Raw genomic sequence first — 20996 nt, forward strand, 5'->3', positions numbered from 1 at the left:
TCTGTCATCTTCAATTGGCTGTCAATACTTGTAGCAGTGCTGGGCATATCAATGGGCCCCACTAGGCCAGAAGTTCTATAGCAGAGCTGGCATCAGAACCCATAGTGGCTAGCTTATTGTGCACAGTTTCTATGTCACAAGCATATAAAGCTCCTGCAATTAATGAATCTAGCTCCCTAGCTACGCGCACTCTAGTGATGGGCCATAGAAATGGACTCCATTTGTAGCAGCTTGGTAGTACTAAGGAAACATTGCCTCATGATAAATCTATGTCTAAGTGTAGCACTGTAATAATGAAGGTGTGCATTACCAGTCTACAATTTACATGTTGTCTTACCACTGGAAAATCTAACAGGTTCACAGTGTCTACCTTCTGTGACTTGGAGAATACCCTTCTTCAAGTGGGATATCTACCATATACAATATTAACTTTAGCCACAAACACCATACTACTATCCGGCAGTGGCTGTTTCATCACACCATGGAAAAAATTCATTTAGTCAAGTTATAGTTCATTAAATCTTGGCGAGAACACTCGCTGCAGTTCTTGGTCAGAAAAACATCACATTAGACAAATTAAACAAATGGTATCCATTCAGTGACAAAAGATGCCTGACAATGTGCCAGGCCAGTACACTAGCAATTCCATGTGGATACTCATTTGTAGCGCTTTTCCAAAGAATTATTCCAAATGTTTACAATCAAAAGGTGACTCTTTGCATTAGTGTGCTGGAGACAGCTGTCCCCACAAAAACATGAAACTGGTTGGTTTAACAAAAAACCGTGTCACACTCTGTGTCATAAAATCAAACATCAAGTCAGTCATGGTTTCATTTACCTGCCTTAAGCTGGCTGTAAAAGTATCCAGTGTTTCAAAGATTACCATTTCAAATTATAGCTCATACACTTGGCAGCATTACTTCAATTAAGAATCTTAACCTACGCACAGGTGACTTTGATGTGCGCACTCATCTTATCTCAAAATTAATTACACTCCTGCTTGCATAATTCTGCTGCCCCAACAGTTCATAAATCATTCTCCTGCCTACGTGCAATGTAGAATATTTTTTTTTTTTCAAAAAACAAAACATCTCTGGTTAAAGCCATTCAGTTGGAAGAGTAAAACCATTTGGTTTTTTCAGATTCATCTCAACAGTGCATTTAAAAACCATTTTTCAATGTGTTAGCATTCAATTGCTGTGTCACACAGCTGTATGTGGTGCCTGATGTTACAGTCCACAATTCATTGTCCATAGTCCTTTAAACAAGAAAGGGCAAAACATGTCATTTAAATGTGTAGCATCAAATACTTGATAATTAGCCAAGTCTGCATCGTGCCAGTTCAGCAAAAGTTATTACTCTGTTGGACACCTTTCGCAGGTTACAGCATTGAATGCGGTGCAGGGCACGTTAAAGTTGAAATAGCATGTCGCAGTGGCTCGCTTTCTCTGAGAATGCGTCTGACCCTTCTTTGATCAGTGTCACCCACAAACTGCATATTCACTTTCTGATATTGTAAAATGTCTTGTTGTGCTTTGCCTAGGCAAAATACAAACAGAAATGTTAGGATGTCATCAAAACTTCAATATCAGCGTTATCCACCCCTTCCCATGATACCACCCCCATCTTCAAAAAGTCTCATCAGGTAACTACACACTTTGTCATTGCTACTGCAATTATTTATCACCTTTCTGCATGTTTCTGGGGGCTTATTTACACTCAACCATACGGGGTGTAACTGCCTAATCACAAACTCATTTGTGCAATGCAATCATAGCTGGTCAATGATACCTCAGACTGATCTGTGCTTTTACAAAGCCATATAGTAAGTACCCAGGTCGCACAATGCTTTTCTTTTTCACCAAAGCGATCACCAATGCCAGGCGCCAACTTGCTTCCAGTGTCTCATGATCTTGATTCAGTTTGCCCTGCTGGCATCACTCCATTTTTCAAAGGTAAAGTCTTTCAGTCCAATACCGCTTACAGTTGTACAAGCAGCTTTGTTTATTTATCTTTCTTTTCTTAGCAGTGTCTTTTCAAGCCTCTGGTTTTTTCACTTGTCATTTTTTCAAAGGGCGTTTGCTGTTTTTGAACCACCCCTTTGAGTGCGATAGTCTAAGCCAGTTTCTTTTGTTGCTTCAACAAATCATTCATTCTTGCACTAAGCCGTGTGGCTTCTGGATCATGGCTAATGTGCAGTGTTCATGTTGTACTTCAAAGCCCCGCTCTGCATGTTGTCTCTTGCAAACCGGCTAAGCACTTTTGTCAGTTTTGCTTCCATCTGGAATGCCATAATGTCTTTGTCAGTTACTCCATCCCCTGGCAATGTAGCTTGCAGTTTGCCAGATGTGTATTTTCTCTTCTCAAAGCGCCTAGAGGTTTCTTCTCCAGTGCACAGCGCTTTACTTCAGTTCACATCACATGGAGCATTGGAATGCAGCTTGCACAGCAATAGCGTTTTACTTCACTTCACATCACATCACATGGGAATGCGGTTTGCACAGTAATGTCTGTTGGAATGGGCAGCTGTCTTTTCTTGGCCCATTCACAGATGCATAGGTAAATGTTCAGATGTGATGTGCCCGTCTGCCATCCTGCATGAAGCCTTTGCTCCGTACCACAGTTTACTGGGCAAATTCTTTACTTTTTGAACAGCTCTCTGTTTTTGCTCCCCCTTCCTCAGGAATGCAGGCATGTTTATCTTTCGTGTGCACCTGGCAGCGCCATGAGCACGCAGCTTATCTCTTTTGCCTATAACTCTTATACTGTGGCGGCTTCACTCGTTTCAGACAATTCATCCAGATTAACTCTTTCTTGTACTGTTTCTGCTTTTGTTTGCCTTCACGCACCTCGCCCAAGACAGCTTCAAGGCACAAGCTCTGCACACACAGCAAGACTCTTGTTTTTCAAAAGCGGCACTTTTCTTGTCATTTTTCTACTCCATGTAATTTTGCAAAATGTCAAAGCGTCTTTTTTTTCTTGTAATGTGCGATCTTTCAAGAGAACTCACAACCCATTAAATCTTTGTGCTATCTTATCACACACAGATGTTTCATTCTGTTGTACCATTGCCAAACTATAACCACTCAGTTCAGTGCATTTAAAAATAAAAATGCCAATGTTTAGTGCAGCTCCCTGCACGTTTTTTTTTCTGCAAGAACAACCCACACTCTATTGCTTGTGGGCTGTTTAATGTGTCAACAACATTTTTCCCCATGTATCACAGTCAACAGGACACTATTTCCAAATCATACATCACTTATAAGGCAACAGCACAAATCCATGGCATAGCATGGGGACAGTCAAAAATACTCCAAGGGCAATTTAGAAAAATATAAATTGTTTTTCCCCCCAACCATTGCAAACTGATTCTGCAATTTCAAATCAGTACACAAAAATCGAAAATCCAAATAACATTCACTCACTTTCCTTTTAAGTGAGTCTCTCACCCAATATAAGCATGGCACAGCCTAAAATGCAATATAACCATTTTAGTGTGTTTCCTTTAAACAGAATTTGCCACCATTAGCACATGGAATTTTACAGTTGCCAAAAGAAAGAAAAAACTCTTTAGGCTCTCAGCACAGATGTTACTCATTCTCCTAAGCATGGCTCATTCCCCTTCCTCATTATTCAGGAATGCCAACCCTTCAAAAGCATATATCAAAAAAGCGAACCTTCGCCTCCGAACATTACAGCCCCCACTCGCTAGCACACTGGGGCTGAGTCATTGGTTAAATCACTATTCACAATTTGCATGTCAAATCCCTGCAATTATTTTTTTTTTCCTGCCCTCATGACAGAATAGAGATGAGAGCTCCGTCTCACTATGCATTCCAAATTACAACTTTAAACTTGGGAAACCACATGATAAAATTCTTTTCTAATTGAGCATACATCTTTCTTAACCATTCATCGGAGTGCTTTAAACAAAGCCATTTCCCGCTCGTTTATTGCCTTGTACTCCCTGGCACCAATCCCATGCAATAAGTCAGTCACGACTGATTTACTGAAGGGAGTCTTAACCACACAAGCTATCGGCCACGGCAAGCCGACACAACATTGCTGCCTTTTGAAGTCTCAGAGCTGCAGTGAGACCATCAAGGAAATGCGACAGCCTGCTCCCCACTCTACACTGTGTTCTCTCACACCATTTGTCATGTCAGCATGGCACTGCTCTTCACAAATCCCACAAAGCTGCCACCAAATGTCTTGATATTGGGCAAAATCTTCCTCGGGGCCAGCCCTTTGAGAGCAAAAATACCCAATTCAGCCCAAAATACAGGTTCTATTGTGCTGAGCAGTGATCTCATGCTAGTGACAAATGACACCCTCAAAGTGTTAGCATATTTATTCTAAGCAGTGAATTTCATATACATTTGGGATTCAAGTTAGAGAATATTACAAAGCATAAAACAAAGAGCAATGCAAAATATAGTGAAACATGGAACTTAGATAAACATAGAGAAACATAGAGAAATATAGAGAAACATAGAGAAACACAGTCTTACGTCCCTTAATCAGCCCTGGGAGACCTGGGTTTTTCATAAGCTAGCTGTAAAACAAGCCCCGCTCATAGAAAAACAAGGCTGGAGGACACCGTGAGAGCCAATGCCGGGCACCTGACTGTACACGAATCAAGTCCACAGGACGATCTCCCCCTGATCCATGTGTGCATGGATATTTTATAATCTCTTGCTGTCAGTCACCATGACGCACAGTTCCAGAACTTTCCCTGTGCAACTGGCTCATGGAAAAAAACCCAGCTCTCTCTGAGATGCTCCCTGCTCGCTCCTACCCCCTCCCTTGTTCCCATCTGCGCTGGCTGAGGAATGTCTTATCAGTACCTTCCCAGAGAAAAGGAAGATTAGCTTGGAGCCAGGGCTACCGTTAGTGAGGCTGAATATTCTAAGGGAAGCAGCGATGTATTAACCCCATCTGCAAGCTCTAAAAGGCATGCACTCATAGCTTAGTGTTTATAGCGCTTAAGACTGGCTATCTAAGCGCTATATAGGTGCCATGATGTTCCAAACACTCCAAAAACCTATTAGCTACATAGCTAGGGGCCCTCCCTGCCTGTCTATCAACCATGCTTAATTTGACCTATTTCATACTAGGCCTGCATATTCCTTGTAGCTCACTACTGCATAATGGAAGTGCTACAACAGACTACTGTCAGCATTTTTAGCACATACTTTGAATACACTATTGGCTTTCAGCGGCTAATGCTGTCATCTAAAGCCCTGATTGGCAAGGTTGCAATTTCGTGTATCACTACAAGCGGGTGTCAGATTGGAAGGCATTATGAAGGCTGCAGACTGGTCAGGAGATTCAGTGTTTAAAAGGTTTTACTTTAAGATGACAGAAGGAGTGGCTTTGTTGGTGGTGAGTAAGCTTTGAACGAGCATAATACGAGCCTCCGTGCTTGACATAGAATACAGATTTTCCATACTAACATTCAGGAAAGTCATGATTCTATTAAAAGGCACAGAGGCAGCGTATTATCCCACCTTGATTGCAAGTTGAATGTATAAAATTGTATTTGCACATCATTGTACATGTTGATTGATTGTCATGAAAAGGTAATGAGATTATAAAGATGTTGAAGACAGTTCTGAAACGTATCATCAATAGTTAAGTTTATATGACATTGAAGAGCCCACCCATTTTCAATTATGAGTTATTGGCTTCATTGTAGGAACAGAGATGAAGAGAACATAGCAGGGCTTAACACCGGGAGACAGGAGCAGTATTACGGCGCTGACCTTTGAGGAGCAAGAGTTTTTCAAGTTCTGGTGACAAGAATTCAACTTCTGAAATTAGTTGAAAGGGTGTAGAGGAAGTTGCCTCAAAGAAAGAGGAAGGAGTTCCGGTTGGATGGAGATTATAGGGGAAGATGCTCTTTCTCTCTCTAGAAGTGTCAGTTGAAGAGGGGTGGTGTTTGATGCATTTGGCGTTATGTAAAACAAGGTTTTTGTTTCATGGACACTCTTTTACTGTCCAATGCATAGATGAGGGGGAGGAAGTATATGCCGACAATTATATGAAACTCACGAAAATGGCAATTAAAAAGGTCACACAACACATCATATTAGAATATGTGCCAGAAGGGGTCAGAAGGGGGGAACAACTGTTCACAACCCACAGTGCTTCAATGCCACAGGGTACAGTATTGCATGGTGCCATACCAGACCATTGATGGGCATTGAGGGGTCGGGTTTCCATGATGGGAAATGGGAAAGGGATATGCTGCAATGTAGAGTGGAGGGAGTAGTAGGATTTGAAGAAGACGTAGTGAGAAAAATGAACAACAGCTGTCGCATAATTTGGAATAAGAAGGAGCACGCTCTAACATGGATAGACAAGAGCAAGCAAACTTTATGCATAAGGGAACTCACTCGCTTTTCTTTGTCTTTTAGTTCGAACGTCTCGATATATTTGGGGACCAATACCAGCTTCAGCAAAGTGATGAGGTTGCCGTAGGTGAGGAGTGGGACTGCAGTTATTATGGATATGTGGTGGATACGTGGTGGGCATGCACCGGGGAGGCATTTGCTCCCTAGTTACTCTACACAGCCAGCTCTCGTAGTGCCCCACTCCAACCTTATCCCGTCTTCTGATAATGCTGTACTATTGAATAAAGTTTTGTACTCTAATTAAGCATTGAGCGGTGGGGTGCACACACAACCAGCCCGATCCTTGAACTTGAAAAGAACTTGCAGATTCCCAGAAATCATCTGACATACTGGCTGCTATTCCACTGAAATATCGTTTTTTTCAGCAAGGTGTCTACTTTTTGTGCATCATTATTACTTCCAGTTGTCCGGGCAGTGGTGAATGCCAAATGGGTGCAGATCACCCGCTATGTAGTATTACGATTGGTGAATTCATCGGAAAAGGGATTGAACGCTGTGAGGGAGTAGCTAAGGGTGGTGAGATTAGGTCCCCTCCAAAACATGTACATTTTGGATTTATTAACAGCAATGGAGGGAAGAGTTTGCAAGAAGAACGGAAGCAGCTGCTGCACATTTGGGCCTGCAAACAATGCATCTAATGGAAATTTGTTCAAGACTATTAGCAAGCTGCACACACTCCATGAGACCATGACAAAATAAACAAGCAGAATAACATCTGACAAGTGTCTCAAATGTCTTTTCGCTTGGGTCCCATGTGGCTGGCTAACATTTTCAAAATAGCAGTCCCGATCCTCGTTCTGGTGCTTATCACCTTTTGTGTATGCCAGTTAGGAATAAGAATGTGTAAGGGGAGCAGGGGAGAGGGAAATATGTGATGCCTCTGAATGTTGACGGGCCAGGGAAATGGCACCCCGTGTACAACACACACACAAAGGCAAACAGAAATGCCTGAATATGGTCCACCGGGAATGCTCACAATACCACCCCTGTAAATAGACAAGTATGAGGTTTTTTGGGTAGACTGTTCAGCAGATGGGGGAAGCATGCCTGATAATGGGTTGCTCGCAGGAGGACTATGAGGCTCAAGGGGAGAGTTTGCATAGGGTGATAAGAATATGAGTAGCAAAGGAAAAGAGCACAGAGCTGCTGGCCCAAAATGTGTCGATCGATAGAAGGGGGTATGTTGTAGCAGTCCAGGTTCAACACTGCGAAGGGGGGTCGCATGTATCAATTGCGCAAGTAATGTGATGACATCAAGGGTAACATCGGCGTTGACATCGGGAATGGGGACATTATTGAACATGGTTTAGCGTTCATAGGGGAACACAGAAGCAGGCACAGTGCGAAAAGTCCCATGGTGGAGCGCAAGGAAGGGTGGGTGATTAGGTGTAGCAGTCTCAAGGAACATGAAACATGGAGCCAGGTAACTACACACACACACACAGGCAAATCTCCTCACAATCCCCAAATCTCCAATCTCCAACTATACCCGCTGTTTCACCCCAAAGAGCTGAAAGCAGGGTTAAAGGTGTCTGATTATTGGATACCTCCTGGAGAGCCGTGTCTTTGGACAGCAAATGCATGTTTAAAGTGGCAGTCATTTGTTTGTGAACACTCATGCCTCCTCTGAGAATATGTGCATTCCACAAGCCCCACCTTAGAACTTAGAACTTCATTCTGCTGCACAAATCTGATCTAGATAAAGCAACGGAGAGAAGTGTTTAATAGCTGCAGAGTATCGGCAAACAGATTTAGTCTTCCCTGTACGACAGAGCAAAGAAAACCAGCCAGTGGTCAAAAACTAAATGACCACTCAAAAATGTATTTGGCCATGTCATACAGGGGCCGCCAATGTGTGGGGTCCATTTCAATTGTAAGAGTTGAAAGGCCCAAATACAGAGCCTCATCATCACCCCTTCCCTTTCAGGCTTACGGTCTACACAGCTCGTGTTCATATGTGACATCTGGCTTGCTGTGTCATGTGCATGATGCTGGGGTACCAGGGAATGTCTGTGCTCACACTGGGGATGAAATGTTCAAGCTCAGTAACAACTCAGTTTTTCTTCTGGGTTTAGTACACAGTTTTACCAACACCAGTGCTGTTAAGCATGGTAATAAGCAGTATAGAAAACAAACTATATCAGTTATATTTTTTATCCATGACCTGTGCACGCCACCTTTGTATGCTGCTTCAGAGAAAAGTATTGGAAATTGGAAAGAGAATATTAATGTATTGCCTGGTGACAAAGCAATGTTGACAGTGGGTATTGAAGTCTTTTGTGGCAGTACTTCTGAATTCAGAGGTGTTTTGTGGTGGCGTGTGGAGGATGTGAATTTAAAGGTTTTTTGATTTGTTTTGTTTTTTAGAATGTGTGTCCTATGCTGCCGGTGAGCTCCCAGTCTGCCCAAACTGCAGTTTTGTAAAGTTCAAAGGGTTGGAGGCTGCATTCTCTTCTAAGGTCTAGAGGCAATGCTTTCTCATATCATTAATGTGGGCAGATCACTTGTCAGCCATATCTGCACAGCCCTTTTTCACCTGCAGGACAGGTGCCTCTCTGTTAGGTTGTTGCTGCTATTTACAGGGATGCTTTTGTTCTCACACTATGGATAACGTGTTCAAGCTTAGGGCCAAATCAGTTTTTCTTCTGGCAGTCGGGAAGAGCTACCGCACTGCACTCATTAACGGGTGTGCGTTCCGTTAATCTTGCGGCCCCCGAGTCATACAAACCTTGATCCATCATTGCTATGGACAAATATTAAATTAAGTACTCATCTCTGTTCTCCTAGCATCAAAGAAAGAGGAAATGGTCTCCAGAACGTTGCATGATCGAGTGGACCGTGATTGGGGGAAATGGTCATGTGTTTTTCTTGTTAAACGACTCATTTCTACGAGGGTTCCTGGGAAATGTAGTTAGCTTTAATGTTTTAAGTGTTTTTTCAAGGATTCTGTTCTCTGACATTAAAGCGAGCGCAGTACAATATGAGCCTCCGTGCTTGCCATAGAATCATGGTAGAGCAACCAACTTAAACTGCCTGGTAAACTGTTGGACTTGCTTATTTTGTGACCCTGTACTTTACCTCAAAGTGAGAAATATTTCACAGTGATCTACGCGTTTAAGTCTAGACGTGTCTTTTCTACCACAGCCATTATGACAGAGGATACTGTGTACATAGCAGGCGACTAAAGCCATCAACTGTTTGTCTTGCTAGGAGATTTCAATTATTGGTTTGGTCACAAAGAGGATGCCCTAGTGGCAGAATTAGAGCTGGTTCTCGCCAACCTTGTGTTCAGAGAAAACGTTTATGTCACTACCCACCAATTGGGTCACACATTAGATTGGGTTTCTACAATCAATGCTAATAACCAGGACTTTCTGGTCTCTCCCTGTCCATGGTCCGACCATGCCTTTGTGCACTTCTCCATTATGGCAACTTTTCCTAAAAAATGTAAGAATAGGATGATTCGCACTATATTGGCTAGGAACTTGAAGCTCCTTACCTGTGAGAAAATTGAACCCCTACTTGACCCTGACATCACTTTTGATGACTCTAATCCTGTTGCTGCTCTGTCCAAAACTCTTATAGCCAACTTCGATGCATCACCAACTCCCTTGTCCCTTTGAAACTGAGAAAATAAATAAAAGGGAAGAAAAGTAAACCTTGGTTCTCATCAGATCTGCAAAAACTGAAATCGTCCTCCATAAAGTTTTTTCACTTATGGAAAATTAATCAAAGTTCTCAATCTCTGGCAGACTATAAAGCAGCTACTAAATTTTACAAATCGGAGATTGTGGAAGCTAAGAAAAACTTCCACAATTCAAGAAGTCATAACGCCAAGTCTGATGCTAGAGAACTTTTTAAAATATTGAAGGAACAAGAGAATATCTCTCCGCTGCAAGCTACCTCTCTTATAAAGGATGCATCTTGGTGCCAGAAAATTCAAGATGCAATGCAAAATAAGCTGAGATGCATTAGGTCTGATATAGTCTTAAAAAATAATAAAGACCCTCAACCATCAGCATCTAACACCAGTGGGCGAGAGTCATTTGTCAGATGCCCCTCGATCCCCCAATTTAACTTAGGGATTGAGGATCTGGCAGCGGTGGTTGAGCAGCTGAAAGCAACCAGATGCAAGGGAGATCTGTGATCCTCCATGATCATCAAATCTTGTCCCCCTGTACTTCTGGATGCTATATGCAAATTTATAAGCTCCTCTCTACAAGAGGGATTGGTTCCAGTTGATATAAAAAAAAGCCTGGGTCACCCCTATTTTTAAAAAAAACCTGGCCTGGGTCCAGAGGATCTGCTTAATTATAGGCCCATAATCAATGTGCCATTTTTTATTAAAAATTCTCGATCGTATTGCATACAATCAGATCTCGCAACACCTGGATAAATTCCCCATTCTGTATTGCTATCAATCAGGTTTCAGAAGGGGTTTTGGAACCGGGATCCCCCTAGTCGAGCTGGAATCGAGACTCATGTGGCGTATTGATAAGGGCCTACCGTCTTTGTTAATATCACTGGACCTGTCAGATGCATTTAATTTGGTTAATCATGCCATTTTGGTTTCCAGAGTGGCAGAGGTGGCCAATCTTTCGCCATCTGCAGCTCAGTGGATCAGTTCCTTCTTGGACAATAGGGAAAGTCGGGTCTACTCTGAGGAGGCTGAGGCCTTGCCGGTCCCAGTCAACTTTGGGGTCCCGCAGGGGGCTTGCATCTCTCCATGTCTTTATAACATCTTCATGGCCCCCTTCTTCCACGTCGGCATATCCAATATGGCCACCGCCATAAATAACACTTTATTCATGACGACCAGACTCCTTGCATTCAGTAACCGACCTGAGGCTATGCGGCGCTGGGGTTCTGGGTTACTACCACGTCCCCTGGTCCCATTAGCTAAGAAGACCACACCGCCCATTTATGGGGGGGATCGCATGTTTCTTTGCAGCATGTTTTTTTGCAGCAACCATCCGTTCCACTGAGAGATTTTTACAGGGTGCTGGGGTTTGGACGAATACTATGTCCCTGGGCTCATTAGATATTCCATCTAGTCAATTCGGGGGATTTATCCGATAATGCACCTTGGTGTAGCATGTCACACTGCTCCCACTCCTCTCCTGCATTATTCACCAGAGGGGTTTACTATCTGAGGACACCATTATCTCTGTCACAGAGCCAGGGTTGTGCTTTTAGTTACACTGCCCCTTGACCGCAGTTATCAATTGTTTTCAAATGTACACTTACCTGTATCACCTACCTTAGGGGTACCTCCAAACCAACATTGTTGCTTTTCCTTTTTTTCCACACAGCGACGATCCCACGTGGACCTAGCGCCCATCCATTTCTGGATTAATCAGCACTCCGTTGCTGTAATACACTGATTTATCCAGCTGACCTGGAATGGCGGGTAAGTTCCACCACCTGACACTTTCCATGCAATTACCCAAATACAGCCTACACTTGGCTTGATTAGGTATTCATACCTTTGGTCCTTACTGACAGAATGGACCAAGACTGGATCATTGAATCCTGCACCCCCCAGTCCGGACGAGATGGACGTCTAGACCTTACTCTTCTCCACACCGTTAATATGGTAAGATCCGCAGGATCAGTCTCTATTGAGGGACACATAATTATTATTAAGCATATATTGCCATCTATGAATTAGTAATTACTTTTGCTGAGAACCCCACACACTCCTGATTTGCTTCTCTGTCTATTTTCCGACAGAGCCCACAGGATACTCCTACTATAAAGTTACTCCGTCCTGATGAAAGCTGACGCAACAGCAGCTATACTAACCCAGCTCTTTCAGGCCAAAACACAGTCATTTTTACGATATGACTTTAAGTCCCAGTGTCTCATTCACGCACTGTTTATGTTAAGTGCATATAAGCACTGTGTACTGTTATTATACATTTGTCTCTGGAATCTTAACAAGATTCCAGAGAATGTATTTGTTTTAAATCACAACTCCGAACTATTTGTTCTGGGTGAGTACTAAATGTATCATGTATAGATATTGTATGTAATTTGTTGAGTTTCCTGTGACAGCCCGTGAATTGAAAATCTATGCTTTTTGTGTATTAAATTTGCCTAAGAGCAATCATTGTCACCATCTGGTAATTGACAACAGGAGTGAGTGTTTTTTGGGTTCATTGTCCTTGCTCATTTGCGTTTTGAATGTTCACCCTTTCTTTGCCCTTTTAGAGCAGGGGAGGGTCATGTTCTCCAATTATGCAGATGACACTCAATGTGTTGTCCCGTTGGTTGGCATACATTCTAAAGATGAAGATGAACGCAATAGAGTCTATTCTCTGATTGAGAAATGGATGGTTTGTAAGAACCTTGCCTTAAAAAGAAAAAAATCTGAGCTGATGATAGTGGGCTCGGTCAGCCGTGACCTCGTTTCAGTGCCCAGACACTCCCTGCATTGGCGTCGTTATATTCAAATGTAGGCTGGGCCTTATGGCTGGATATTTGCAAGACCTTATCATTAGTAAGGTTACTAGCAGAACCCTTAGGTCTAATAGTCAAAAATGTTTGGTCTCTCCTAGATGTAGAACCAACAAGGTTGAAAATTGAACTTTTTTCTCCGCTGCTCAGAAGGCCTGGAACTTGCTCCCCCGGGAGTTGCGTGGTTTGGTTTCTCGGAACTTTAAAAAAAAAAAAAAAACTAAACGGAAAACCTGGCTGTTCTCTTAATTTTCATCTGTCGTCACTTTGACCTTCAATCCATAACCAGGTCTGCTTGCCTGACATGTATTTTTTATCTTTGTTATTTTTTTGTGTGTCCTTGTCTGCGCCCTAACGCCTCAGGGTCCAACGTTGAGCTATATAAATATAGTAACGTAAAAAGTAAAGTTAGGTTTACGTTATCATCCAGACATGTTGCTGTTTTTTGTGTTGCTGTTTTTTGTGTTGCTGTTTTTTGTGTTTTTTTCTGACATATTTCTGACCTAGTCCCGCTGCGAGCCGCCTCTGCGCGCCACTTTTGCTCCCGGCTGCGCACAGGTGAGGCCCCCCATCTAGCCCCTCGCTCTTGGTGTTTCCCCCCATTTACTGGTATAGTAAAGCGCTCCGGCGCTCTTCCCGGGTGCCCGAGTCCCTTCCTTGCTTCTCCCTGCCTCCGTCCCACCCATAGCCCCTGATTGGCTGCCTGACATCCACACTCCAGCTGGGACCTAGTCCCGCTGCGAACCGCCTCTGCGCGCCACTTTTGCAACGGCTGCGCACAGGTGAGGCCCCCCATCTAGCCCCTCGCCCTTGGTGTTTCCCCCCCATTTTCTGGTATAAGTAAAGCGCTCTGGCGCTCTTCCCTGGCGCCCGAGTCCCTTCCTTGTTTCTCCCCGCCTCCGTCCCACCATAGCCCCTGATTGGCTACCCGACATCCGCACTCCAGCTGGGACCTAGTCCCGCTGCGAGCCGCCTCTGCGTGCCACTTTTGCTCCCGGCTGCGCACAGGTGAGGTCCCCATCTAGCCCCTCGCTCTTGGTGTTTCCCCATATACATATACCTCCCAACTCGCCTTCCTCCCGTGTTTCCCTCTCCTAAGCCCGCCTTTCAGCCTGTCCCGCTCCCTGATTGGTACCCCATCTAGGTCATAACTGACTCTCCCAGGGCAGCCCTCCTGCCCGTGCAGCCCTGCGGCTAAGGGCCCTAAGGCCAAGGGCGGCTCCAACAAGAGGCGGCTCCAAGAAGTGTCAGCCAGTGTCTGCAGGGGAAGCAGTGGCCGGCCATCAACCATCCTCTACAAGGACCAGTAAGGTAGGAGTGGCCTGGGTCAGGAGTAGAGCAACTACTCTACCCCAGACTCCGAGCCACTTACCAAACCAAAAGTATAGAAGATGATTGCATTGTATGATGTTTATATTGCACCGATAGGCCTCGCTCCCACTATACAGGTCTCTCAAATTCAGCTGGGGTTCTGCCTCCAAATTGCAGTGTATGATGTTCAGATTGCACTGATAGGCCTCTCCCCCACTATAGAGGTCTCTCAAATTTAGCTGGGGTTCTGCCTCCAAATTGTATTGTATGATGTCTAGATTGCATTGATAGGCCTCTCCCCCACTAAACAGGTCTCTCAAATTCAGCAGGGGTTCTGCCTCCAAATTGCATTGTATGATGTTCAGATTGCACTGATAGGCCTCTCCCCCACTATACAGGTCTCTCAAATTCAGCTGGGGTTCTGCCTCCAAATTGCATTGTATGATTTTCAGATTGCACTGATGGGCCTCTCCCCCACTATACAGGTCTCTCAAATTTAGCTCGGGTTCCGTCTCCAAATTGCTTTGTATGATGTTCAGATTGCACTGATAGGCCTCACCCCCACTATACAGGTCTCTCAAATTTAGCTGGGGTTCTGCCTCCAAATTGCATTGTATGATGTTCAGATTGCACTGATAGGCCTCTCCCCCACTATACAGGTCTCTCAAATTTAGCTGGGGTTCTGCCTCCAAATTGCATTGTATGATGTCTAGATTGCATTGATAGGCCTCTCTCCCACTATACAGGTCTCTCAAGTTTAGCTGGGGTTCTGTCTCCAAATTGCATTGTATGATGTTCTAGATTGCACTGATAGGCCTCTCCCCCACTATACAGCTCTCTCAAATTTAGCTGGGGTTCCGCCTCCAAATTGCATTGTATGATGTTTAGATTGCACTGATAAGCCTCTCTCCCGCTATACAGGTCTCTCAAATTTAGCTGGGGTTCCGTCTCCAAATTGCATTGTATGATGTTCTAGATTGCACTGATAGGCCTCTCCCCCACTATACAGGTCTCTCAAATGTAGCTGGGGTTCCGCCTCCAAATTGCATTGTATGATGTTTAGATTGCACTGATAGGCCTCTCTCCCACTATACAGGTCTCTCAAATTTAGCTAGGGTTCTGTCTCCAAATTGCATTGTGTGATGTTCTAGATTGCACTGATAGGCCTCTCCCCCACTATACAGGTCTCTCAAATTTAGCTGGGGTTCCGCCGCCAAATTGCATGGTATGATGTTTAGATCGCACTGATAAGCCTCTCTCCCACTATACAGGTCTCTCAAATTTAGCTGGGGTTCTGCCTCTAAATTTCATTGTATGATGATTAGATTGCTTTGATAGGCTTCTCCCCCACTATACAGGTATCTCAAATTTAGCTGGGGTTCTGCCTCCAAATTGCATTGTGTGATGTTCTAGATTGCTTTGATAGGCTTCTCCCCCACTATACAGGTCTCTCAAATTTAGCTGGGGTTCTGCCTCCAAATTGCATTGTATGATGTTTAGATTGCATGGTTAGGCCTCTCAAATTTAGCAGGGGTTCTGCCTCCAAATTGCATTGTATGATGTTTAGATTGCACTGATAGGCCTCTCTCCCACTATACAGGTCTCTCAAATGTAGCTAGGGTTCTGTCTCCAAATTGCATTGTATGATGTTCTAGATTGCACTGATAGGCCTCTCCCCACTATACAGGTCTCTCAAATTTAGCTCGGGTTCCGCGTCCAAATTGCATGGTATGATGTTTAGACTGCACTGATAAGCCTCTCTCCCACTATACAGGTCTCTCAAATTTAGCTGGGGTTCTGCCTCTAAATTTCATTGTATGATGATTAGATTGCTTTGATAGGCCTCTCCCCCACTATACAGGTCTCTCAAATTTAGCTAGGGTTCTGTCTCCAAATTGCATTGTGTGATGTTCTAGATTGCACTGATAGGCCTCTCCCCCACTATACAGGTCTCCCAAATTTAGCTGGGGTTCCGCCGCCAAATTGCATGGTATGATGTTTAGATTGCACTGATAAGCCTCTCTCCCACTATACAGGTCTCTGAAATTTAACTGGGGTTCTGCCTCTAAATTTCATTGTATGATGATTAGATTGCTTTGATAGGCTTCTCCCCCACTATACAGGTCTCTCAAATTTAGCTGGGGTTCTGCCTCCAAATTGCATTGTATGATGTTTAGATTGCACTGATAGGCCTCTCTCCCACTATACAGGTCTCTCAAATGTAGCTAGGGTTCTGTCTCCAAATTGCATTGTATGATGTTCTAGATTGCACTGATAGGCCTCTCCCCCACTATACAGGTCTCTCAAATTTAGCTGGGGTTCCGCGTCCAAATTGCATGGGATGATGTTTAGATTGCACTGATAAGCCTCTCTCCCACTATACAGGTCTCTCAAATTTAGCTGGGGTTCTGCCTCTAAATTTCATTGTATGATGATTAGATTGCTTTGATAGGCCTCTCCCCCACTATACAGGTCTCTCAAATTTAGCTGGGGTTCTGCCTCCAAATTGCATTGTATGATGTTTAGATTGCACTGATAGGCCTCTCCCCCACTATACAAGTCTCTCAAATCTAGCAGGGGTTCTGTCTCCAAACTGCATTGTGTGACATTTAGATTGCACTAATAGGACTCCCTCCCACTATACAAGTCTCTCAAATAATCTAACTGCACTTAGTCCAGTACTCTACCAATCCCGGAAACCCACCACAACCTAACTCAATTAAGTCCCATTCCAGCAGACCGTTAACACCCTAACCCCCCCCGACAATGCACCCTTAGGAAACACACCCTACCCACCGACAGGAAAGCAACACTGAGCCAGAGAACACACCAGTGTAATCCAGAGAAGGAAAAACCGAGGGCACTGCGACTGCACAACATAGCATAGACGACCAACTACCTTACTACGCCTACACCTAAACTGGAAAATGGCCCGACCCAGAAAGGGACGCCGAGAAAGAGAACAAGACCGTGCAACAAGAGACGCGAACACACAACACCGACAGAACCCACAAGAAGCAGCCCCACTGGAAGGAAACACGCCCAACACTGCCATAACCGGTACAAAATCTACAAGAGAAAAATCCTTATACCCCACACCTTACCTCGCAACAACCACGGTACACCAAAACCCCAACACGGAAACCTCAAAACATGCAACAAATTTCCTGAAACACCTGGAAAAAGGATGGGAGCACTCAACAAGAGAGTGGGAGGGCTCCGACCCCATCACACCTTAGATCACAAGAACAGAGGGGCAACATCGATTTCCATTACATCCCGCACAATACGGCGAAGCACCAACAACCAGCAATGCTACCTCCCACCCAACAATCAGACTCAATGAAGAAACCAGCGCTGATCTTCATCCGAACACCATCACATCAGAAACACCAAGACTAATCAGCCCTGTTACCAACTTATTGGACCGCTTCAATGAAGAAGCAGCCGTCGCCGTTCTTCATCCTACCGACATCAACGCGGAAACACCACGAACGGACAATTACAAACTTGAACAACAAATAACCTCAAAACAAAATCTCACCCAGAGAATCCATTGTAACCTAATAAACGCAAGGTCAATGTCCAAACAATCAACTGAAATATACGACCTCCTTTCAGAAGGAGGCATAGACATCCTATTTGTAACCGAAACATGGCTAGACCACAACTACAAGATCACCCTCAACAACCGCCTGGCTGAAGACTTCAAATGCATCCAAACAAACAGAAAATCCAAAAGGGGGGGGACTAGCGATCATCCACAAGGAACAACTGGCCATCAAAATGGAAGATCCTCTAAACATCGAGAAATGCAAATCCTTAATACTATGACTTTCAGTAAACCCCAAAACAAACCTGAAATTCATACTGATATACAGACCACCAACCTACGATGCGACTTTCATAGACGCTTTCATGGAAGCAATCACCACCCTAGCCATCGAGTAGAATCATCTGATCATCCTCGGAGATTTCAACATCTGGCTCGACTAAGAAACCACAACCACACAAAAATCCCTAACCGCCCAACTAGCAGCCATGAACCTACAACAACTAGTCAAGGGAGCAACCGACTCAGCAGGGCACACACTTGACGCAATCTTCGCCAACAAGGATCTCATCACCACGGCACCCCCAATTCAAATACTTTGGAGCGACCATCTCATCATTCCATTCATAATCACAACGGCCGCTCCAACAAAAAAGCAACAAGAAAAATGACCCTTCATGATGAAATGAAATTGGAGAACAATAAAAAACTCCAACCTAACCGAACTGCTAGAACTCAGCAAACCACAAGCATCAACCATGGAAGAAGCAGATCTAGACAAAAAAGTTGCCCTACTTCATACCTGGATCGCAACAACCCTAGACGACATCGCCAAAGAAAAGCCCTTCACCCCATCACGTAAGAAAACCACAGCAAAGTGGTTCACCCCACTACTCAACACCATGAAAAGAAAAAAACGAAAACTAGAATCTGAATGGAGGCCCAACAACACCTCTGCAAACAAATTGAAATTCCTACAACAGATCCACTCATATAAAAAGAAAATACAAAAAGCGAGGAGGAAACATTACGACAACCGAATCTTCAGAGCACCAAACGCTCAAATAGAACTATTCAAAATCATAAACGAAATAAAAAACCCACCGGGCTGCAACAACACGCCAATTCCATCGATGAAACTCTGCGAGGACCTCGGAGACCACTTCAAAAACAAAATAACCTCCATCCAACACACCATACAAAACAGACCAAGGGATCACAGCTCAAACCCCACCGACACCGATGAGGAACACGCAAACAAGCTACGAAACTTCCCAGAAATATCAGTTGAGGCTTTCGTCAAACTGGTAAACCAAAGCAACAAATCAGGCTCTCCTGAAGACCCCAGCCCCCCGGACATATACAAAACAATTCTCAAACAAGGAACCCCCATGGAATACCACAGGAACCTCCTCAACCTCTCAATCTCAACAGGTGAAGTACCACAGGCCTTCAAATCAGCCTACATCAAGCCGCTACTCAAAGACAGAACAGGAAACGTAGAGGACTTATCTAACTATAGACCCATCTCCAACATACCCTACATAGCCAAAATGCTAGAAACGTACGTCTACCAAATAACCCAAGAATTCATAGAAGAACATTGCCTATTAGACCAGGTACAAGATGGTTTCAGACCTATGAGAGGAACAGAATCAGCTCTCCTCTAAATATGGGACGACCTAAAAACAAATGCAGACTCGGACAACAGTACCGCCCTGATTCTCCTTGATCTGTCTGCAGCTTTCGACCATGTCAACCACGCCATCCTCATAAAGAGATTAGAAGGAGTAGGGATAACAGACACTGCCCTACTATGGATCAAATTCTTCCTAACAAACAGAACAGAAACAGTATGGATGAAACCTTTTAAATCCAAACCCAGAGACTCCACGTGCGGAGTACCACAAGGTTCATCCTTCTCCCCGCTTCTATTCAACATCTACATGTACCTATTAATCAAACTCATCAAAAAACACAGCCTCACATGCTACAACTACGCCGACGATACTCAAATAATCTTCAACATACAAGATACCCAAGAAGAAAACACCACACTAGAGAATTGCCTTTGTGACATATTCAACTGGATGAACCTCAACCATCTCAAAATCAACCCAGGCAAAACAGAGATAATGATTGTTTACAAAAGGGAACAGACATCAACTACATCCCCTGACCAAGAGAACTTGGCACCAAACCAGAACCATCATCAACTGTAAAAAACCTAGGGGTCCTGATAGATAACAAACTCACTCTAGACTAGGGCCACAAGTAAACTCGGTAATCAGGAAATGTTTCTTCCTCCTGCGAGCAGCAAAAAAGGATCCTACCGTTCCTGTCGTTCGCCAACAAAACACTGACCATCATCGCTCTGATCATGTCCAGAGTAGACTATGCCAATAGCCTATACCTGGGCATGCCCGAACGACTTCTAAAAAAAACTACAACGCATACAAAACGCAGCAGCCAGACTCCTCCTCAAGCTACCCCGAAGAGAACACATCACACCCGTGCTAAAAATACTACACTGGCTACCACTAAAACAGCGAATAAACTTCAAGTCCATGCGCATCACGCAGAGAGCAATACACAAACAAGGCGCAGAACTCCTAAGCGACAAACTACGCCTACATCAACCGACAAGAACACTAAGATCAAGCACCGACATACGCCTGGAACCAAAACCCTACAACAGAAAAAAACTCGGAGGATCCTCTTTCTCCCACCAGGCAACCAAAACCTGGAATGACCAACCTAAGAATATACGGAACACAACAAACCACCTAGCATTCGGGAAACTCCTCAAATCATGGCTCTTCACAGGATAACCACAACGGAGACGCACTAGAATGCGCAGACATTAAAACAACCATGAAAATAACTCCAATTAAGGCCACTCTCAATTTGGACATACACTCAAACCAAAGAACTAACCACTCGACTGAGCATAAGATATCATGGAAAATAGCCACAAAAGGAAGGCTCCAGAGACTGATCACATACTTAGACCCAGATGAAAGCCCTCAAGTGACTCACCCACTCGTATGTACCGGACAGACCATATCCAGACCGGCAGACGCATTTTGATAGAATTGTGAATATTAGGATGGCCACACTTGGATGGAATTGAGGACATTGACCTGCATGGCATCCAGAGGGGACTTTGAAGGCTAGCATGCCCGCCCTTAGAAAGAATTGTGAATATTAGCATGTCTACACTTAGAATTGAGAATATTAGCCTGCATCGCATCTAG

This window comes from Ambystoma mexicanum, chromosome 3q (assembly GCF_040938575.1).
Source record: "Ambystoma mexicanum isolate Mex_15411 chromosome 3q, UKY_AmexF1_1, whole genome shotgun sequence".
NCBI classification, from domain to species: Eukaryota; Metazoa; Chordata; class Amphibia; order Caudata; family Ambystomatidae; genus Ambystoma; species Ambystoma mexicanum.